Below are 6,653 nucleotides of genomic sequence, written 5' to 3'. Positions count from 1 at the left end.
AGTGCATCCTTCCAGTGCTTGACTTTGATACATCTATACTTTGATTATTTAAAAACCTTTAGCATCGAATTAGTTGGGAAATTTAGATAGTATGTTACACAAATGTAGACACTTAACCAAGCCTTGTAGACTCAGCATCCTCTCCACGTGTGGGTGAGATTTTGCTAACTAAGGAGTCCCTGTATAGGTCATTTCTTAGTGTTGTCTCCACCCAAAGGAAAGAAAGACATTCCACAAAGAGTGTATGAACCCGCAGGATTCTGGCTTGCTCTCTGCTTCTAACTGCTGAGTGGTAAGTATGTTTGATTTCAAGGGAACAAGGATAAGGCAACTAGTAAGGCCCCAGGGTGCAGTGGCAAAAGTGCATTGGGAGGCTAAAAGAAGCTTTAGCACAATACTTATGTATACTAATGGCCTTAAAAGTGTTCATAATAATTACTAGAGAAAAGGGCATTTTTTTCACTAGACTCTAACTTGTTTACAAATAAAAGTGGCACAGCCAGAAAAACAGCATTTACAGGATAAGTAGTTTTGTGTGTGTGTGTGTGTGTTTTTGAGATAGCATCTCACCCTGTCATCCCATACTGGAGTGCAGTGGTGTGATCATGGCTCATGCAGCCTTAATCTCCCAGGCTCCAGCAATCCTCCCACCTAGCCTCCCAAGTATCTGGGACCACAGGCATACGCCACCACACCCAACTCATTTTTTTATTTTTTGAAGAGATAGGGTCTCACTATGTTGCTCAGGCTGGTCTCAAACTCCTGGCCTCAAATGATCCTCCTGCCTCTGCCTGTCAAAGTTCTGGAAAGGAGACTATTATTTTAACAAAAATAATAATATTTGAGAGACTGTAGTAATGCAAAAAAATGTATTAGCTATAATATAACCCCACTGGTTTACTTAATTTGCTGGCAGTCTGGCTTCTGTTCCCACGACTGTACGTACATGATCTTCCAGTGGTCTCTGTGGACCTTCTTAAACCGCATGTTCTGCCAGCTCTCGCTTTAAATTTTTTTATTGCATTGGTCATTGTGGGCCACTCTTCCTCAAACCCTCACTTTCTTAAGGCCAGGTGATGAGATAGAGGTGGAGGAAAGAGCAGAGAGTTAAGCCCAGTTGCATATGTCAAATACCCAACAGGGCAGAAGCCGGCTATCAGCGCCCTTCCCCTTCCCTCTCGCCACACAATCTTCAAGCTCCTCTTACTGGTTCTTCCTGCCTCTCTGAATCTTGACTTCTGCTTCTCATTCCTTAAGAGCTTTCTTTTGGCAAGTTCTTCCTTGTCTCACATGTCTGCTCTTCTGTTGTCTGGGGTGCAGCAATGCAGTGATTTCCTCAATTATGTATTTTACAGAGCAGAACATTAAACTTTTTTAAAAAATTGGTCTCAGTGTTGCCAGTATTTTTTTCCCAATTAAAGATGTTATTTTTAAAAAGCTACCACCTATCATTAGTTCATGAAAGAAAAAACATGTAGTACTAAACAAGACAGAAGGACTTACTCTCTGAATAAGAGACCATTCTTTCCAAGAAAGGACACTAATGTACTATATTATAAAATTGTAAATAATAGATTTTTGTGAGAATTACCACACAGTTTAAAATTTTAACAGCTAAAAAAACTAATCACATACGCTCTCAGACATTTGTTTTACAGTAACTATTATATGATAAAAATACTGAATTGGTTACTTTATTGCCAGATTGAAACAAACATCTTTTTTTTTTTTTTTTTTTTTTTTTTTTGAGATGGAGTTTTGCTCTTGTTGCCTGCGCTGGAGTGCAATGGCGTGATCTTGGCTCACTGCAGCCTCTGCCTCCCAGGTTCAAGTGATTCTCCTGCCTCAGCCTCCCAAGTAGCTGGGATTACAGGCAGGTGCCACCATGCCCAACTAATTTTTGTATTTTTAGTAGAGACAGGGTTTCACTATGTTGGTCAGGCTGGTCTTGAACTCCTGACCTCAGGTGATCTGCCCACCTCGGCCTCCCAAAGTGCTGGGATTGTAGGCGTGAGCCACCGTGCCCAGCCAACAAACATATTTTATATATCAAACACCTTAAGGAGTGGCTTTTAGATTCTGGAATATTCAGTGCCACTTTATGAGATACTTTTAATGCCATTCTGTTAGTGTTTCTAATACCAAGCACATTTTTTATTTTGTTTATTTTTACTTTATTTTTTTGAGATAGCATCTCACTCTGCTGTCCAGGCTGGAGTGCAGCAGCTCTATCTCGGCTCACTGCAACCTCCGCCTCCCAGGTTCAAGTGATTCTCCTGCCTCGGGCTCCTGAGTAGCTGGGACAGGCACATACCACCATGCCCACGCCCAGCCGATTTTTTTTTTTTTTTTTTTTTGAGATGGAGTCTCACTCTGTTGCCAGGCTGGAGTGCAGTGGCGTGATCTCAGCTCACTGCAGCCTCCATCTCCCAGGTTCAAGCGATTGTCCTGCCTCAGCCTCCTGAGTAGCTGGGACTACAGGCACGTGCCACCACGCCAAGCTAATTTTTGTATTTTTAGTAGAGATGGGGTTTCACCATGTTGTCCAGGATGGTCTCCATCTCTTGATCTAGTGATCCATTCACCTCGACCTCCCAAAGTGCTGGGTTTACAGGCGTGAGCCACCACACTGGTCTAATTTTTGTATTTTTAGTAGAAATGAGGTTTCACCATGTTGGCCAAGCTGGTCTGAACTCCTGACCTCAGGTGATCTGCCCACCTTAGCCTCCCATGGTGCTGGGATTACAGGCGTGAGCCACCACACCTGGCCTAATTTTTGTATTTTTAGTAGAAACAAGGTTTCACCATGTTGGTCAGGCTGGTCTTGAACTCCGCGTCTCAGGTGATCCACCCACCTTGGCCTCTCAAAGTGCTAGGATTATAGGCGTGAGCCACCATGCCCAGCCCCAAGTACATTTTTTAAATCACTTTTTTTTCAACAAGTCAAAGTGGGTTCTTTTTTTTCTTTCTTTCTTTCTTTTTTTGGTTTCATAACATCTTTACAAAGAACATTGCCACATATTTAAACTGTGACTCACTGATTAATTTAATAAATCTAAGCTGGATCCACGATCTGTCATATTTTCCGGTAAAACTACACTACTTTCTTCTGACAGCTGAATATTATTTGGGTTGTGCCCTTCTCTGGAATTAATATCAACACATCTCTTATTGCCTTGTTATACATTCTACTCACCACAATCAATACGAAGTTTACTCTATAAACAGAGGTATGGTACAAGAGGTACAGTGTCATCCAAGGTGACTTTCCTGGCAGCCACCAGTAAACTGACTCCAGACAGATAGGACTCTTTTGTTGTCACCAAGGCATACTTACAATGACCTCAGAGGCTCTAGGGCCACGGTATGAAAACCAACCAATGGATAATTAAGTAAACACAGTTCTCTTGTTCTACTGTTAGTGTGAGAATGTATTTTATATTTTATAATGTGTTGCATGTGTGATGATATAGGACAGAATTACAAGCAAAGCATAAGACGAGTGTTTATGTTTGTAATGTTTACAAATAGTAACTTACAAATAAATTTTAGCTTTGAAAACTTTGCACGTCAACTTTACTTTCCTCATTTCATCGCAGAAAGACCACTTGGCAAAGCTGTTTGCAAATAACTGGGTTCCGTTTACAGCTCTATCAGTTTTGTTTTTTCAATTAGGGCAAATTAATTACTTCTCTAATCTTTAGCTTTGCTCAACTGTAAAATGAGAAAGTTTGCTTTAAGGTTCTCTGAGGTCTTCCCCAAATCTATACTTTCTGTGCTTCATACTTTAAAAGCCCTATCTCCATGTCTAGAATTTGCTTCAGAATAATACAGGGTAAGGACTGTGGATGAAACAAGATTGGTCAAGAGTTTATCATTATTAAAGTCAGATGATGGGCCATGGAAGTTCATTACTATTTGATTTACATTTGATGTATTTGAAATATTACATGATAAAAATATATATACACATAAAATCTCCAATCCCATCCTTTTGCTTGTGCCCTAGCTCCTTTCTACCGATCTATCTATGTATCTAGCTAGCTATTTAGCTAGCTATAGTTGAAGATAGATATCTTCAACTTTTCACTGAATTTTTTGGCTCAAAATCGGCATTTCCAAAACCAAATTTATCATCTTCCTTACGGAAAGCCTAGTTCCTCCTTTCTGACTTCCCTATTGCCTATGGTGCTACCATGCCCCCAGTCCTGCTCATTCAAAGCCCTGCCGTCATCACTGACTCATTTCTCTTCCTAATCTCCATGTCTGCTTCGTCATGAAGTCCTATCTGTATTTTTTCAAAATATCCACATTTTCATGCTGGTACTGAAGCCCAAGACTTCATCACTTCAAAATATTAGCCCTTTCACTCAATATTGCTCTAATCCAGAGGAGAATATTTTCCAAGTAAAATATCACTGCAGTAAGTCCTCATTCCATGTCATTGATAAGTTCTTGGAAACTGTGACTTTAAGTGAAACGATATGTAGCAAAATCAATTCTACCACAGGTTAACTGATATAAACAAAGAGTGAAGTTCCTATGGCATATTCCTGGTCACAAAAACATCACCAAACTTCTAAATAAAGACCAAAGCACTTCTGATATTAAACTTTGAAAGCTCATCCCAGCAGCCCAGGGGGCCAGGTGGGAATCCACCCTGGACAGGCCATCATCCCTTCGCAGGGAGCATTTACACCCACACTCCACTCCCATGCAGGGAACATTTACCCACACTCCACTGCCATGCAGGGAAGAGCACCCACTTACACTCCACTCCCATGCAGGGAGCACTCACACAGTCACACTCACATTGGGACCATATAGACATGCCAATAACCTTACATGCAAACCTTTGGGATGTGGGAGGAAACCACAGTACCCAGAGACAACCTACACAGACATGGGGAGCACATACGAACTCCGCACAGACTGTGGCCCCAGCCGGGAATCCATTTTTTTTTCAACAACATTATGACGCAGCCAGGCATGGTGGCACAAGCCTGTAATCCCAGCACTTTGGGAGGCCAAGGTGGACAGATTACTTGAGCCCAGGAGTTTGAGACCAGCCTGGGCAACACAGTGAGACCCTCTTCTCTACAAAAAAAAAAAGCGAAAATTAGCCAGCCCTGGTGGCATGTGCCTATGGTCCTAGCTACTCACCTGAGCCTGGGAGGCCGAGGTTGCAGTGAGCTGTGATCACACTGCTGCACTCCAGCCTGGGCGACAGTGAGAACCTGTTTAAAAAACAAAACATTATAATGAAATAGCATTGAGCAAAATGATGTTATTCGAGGACCTGCTGTCCTTCTCTGATGTTTCCTTACTCAGAAAACTTCAACAGCTCCCGGCTGACAGCATCATCAAATCTGAGTTGTTCTGGCTGGTGTTAGAATCCTTCCTTCTTCTCAGTGCATTTTACAACTCTTCCCACTGCTCCGCAGGTGGCAGCATGTGCCATGGCTTTCTCCACCCAACACCATCATTGAAGGAGTAGACAGTTCACTAGAACTTCCATGAACACATTCGCAGTACAGATAATTAACTACTGGTGATCAGGGACTGATATGTTCCCGACAAGTTCTCAAACATCCAACATATCTAAAGGAAAGCAAACAGTTTGCTAAGAGAAGGGTGATTTTAACTAGGGAGGGAATGTTTTTAACTTTTTTTTTTTTTTTCCATTTTTGAATCCTGACGATATTTGCATTGGAACAGAGGATTTTAAGGGCTGAGAGTCAGGAGATAATAGTAAAATGAACCCTGAAACCAGGGCAGCATTTTAGAACTGAAAAAGCTGTTGTGGCATATGAGTTAGGCAACCCAGTGCATTCAATTAAATGTAGTGCTTCACGGAAAGGACATTAGGGCATTTATAAACAGGTGTCATGATTTTTGTTTTTGTTTTTTTCTTTTTCTTTTTTTTTGTTTTTTTTTTTTTTGAGATTGAGTCTCTCTCTGTCACCCAGGCTGGAGTGCAATGGCATGATCTCTGCTCACTGCAACCTCTGTCTCCAGGGTTCAAGTGATTCTCCTGCCTCAGCCTACCAAGTAGCTGGAATTACAGGTGGGTGCCACCACACTCAGCTAATTTTTGTATTTTTAGTAGAGATGGGGTTTCACCATGTTGGCCAGGCTGGTCTTGAACTCCTGACCTTAAGTGATCCACATGCCTCAGCCTCCCAAAGTGCTGGGGTTATGTGCATAAGCCACCACTCCCAGCCGAAGTGTCATGATTTTTATGACATTTTACACAATTAAGCAGTTTATGACTTTCATGAATGAATTTTATATAAATGCGTGAGTGTGCATGTACGTACACACACACAGAAATTATCTTTGGAAGGACAGTAAAAAGGCAAATGTGGTAGCCTATGGAGAGGAGAGAGCTGGGAGATGTTCACTAAATGTCCTTTTAAAATAATGAGCATAATAAGCAGATTTCAGATTCATTTATTTATGAATAAATGAATATTATTCAATTTCTTTTAAATTATTTTGGATTTAAGGGTGAAGGAAAAGTGTGGAAGTTTGTATGTGTGTTTTAGTGTAAGTAGTTATACTTTAATTTTATTTTATGGAGAAAGATAGCAGTGTGTTAAGAAATTAGTTTGTAGCCTGAGCAACATAGCGAGACCCTGTCTTTACAAAAA

This window comes from Piliocolobus tephrosceles, chromosome 1 (genome assembly GCF_002776525.5).
Source record: "Piliocolobus tephrosceles isolate RC106 chromosome 1, ASM277652v3, whole genome shotgun sequence".
Classification (NCBI taxonomy): domain Eukaryota; kingdom Metazoa; phylum Chordata; class Mammalia; order Primates; family Cercopithecidae; genus Piliocolobus; species Piliocolobus tephrosceles.
The sequence above is the reverse complement of the archived record's forward strand: the minus strand, read 5'-3'. Positions refer to the sequence as shown.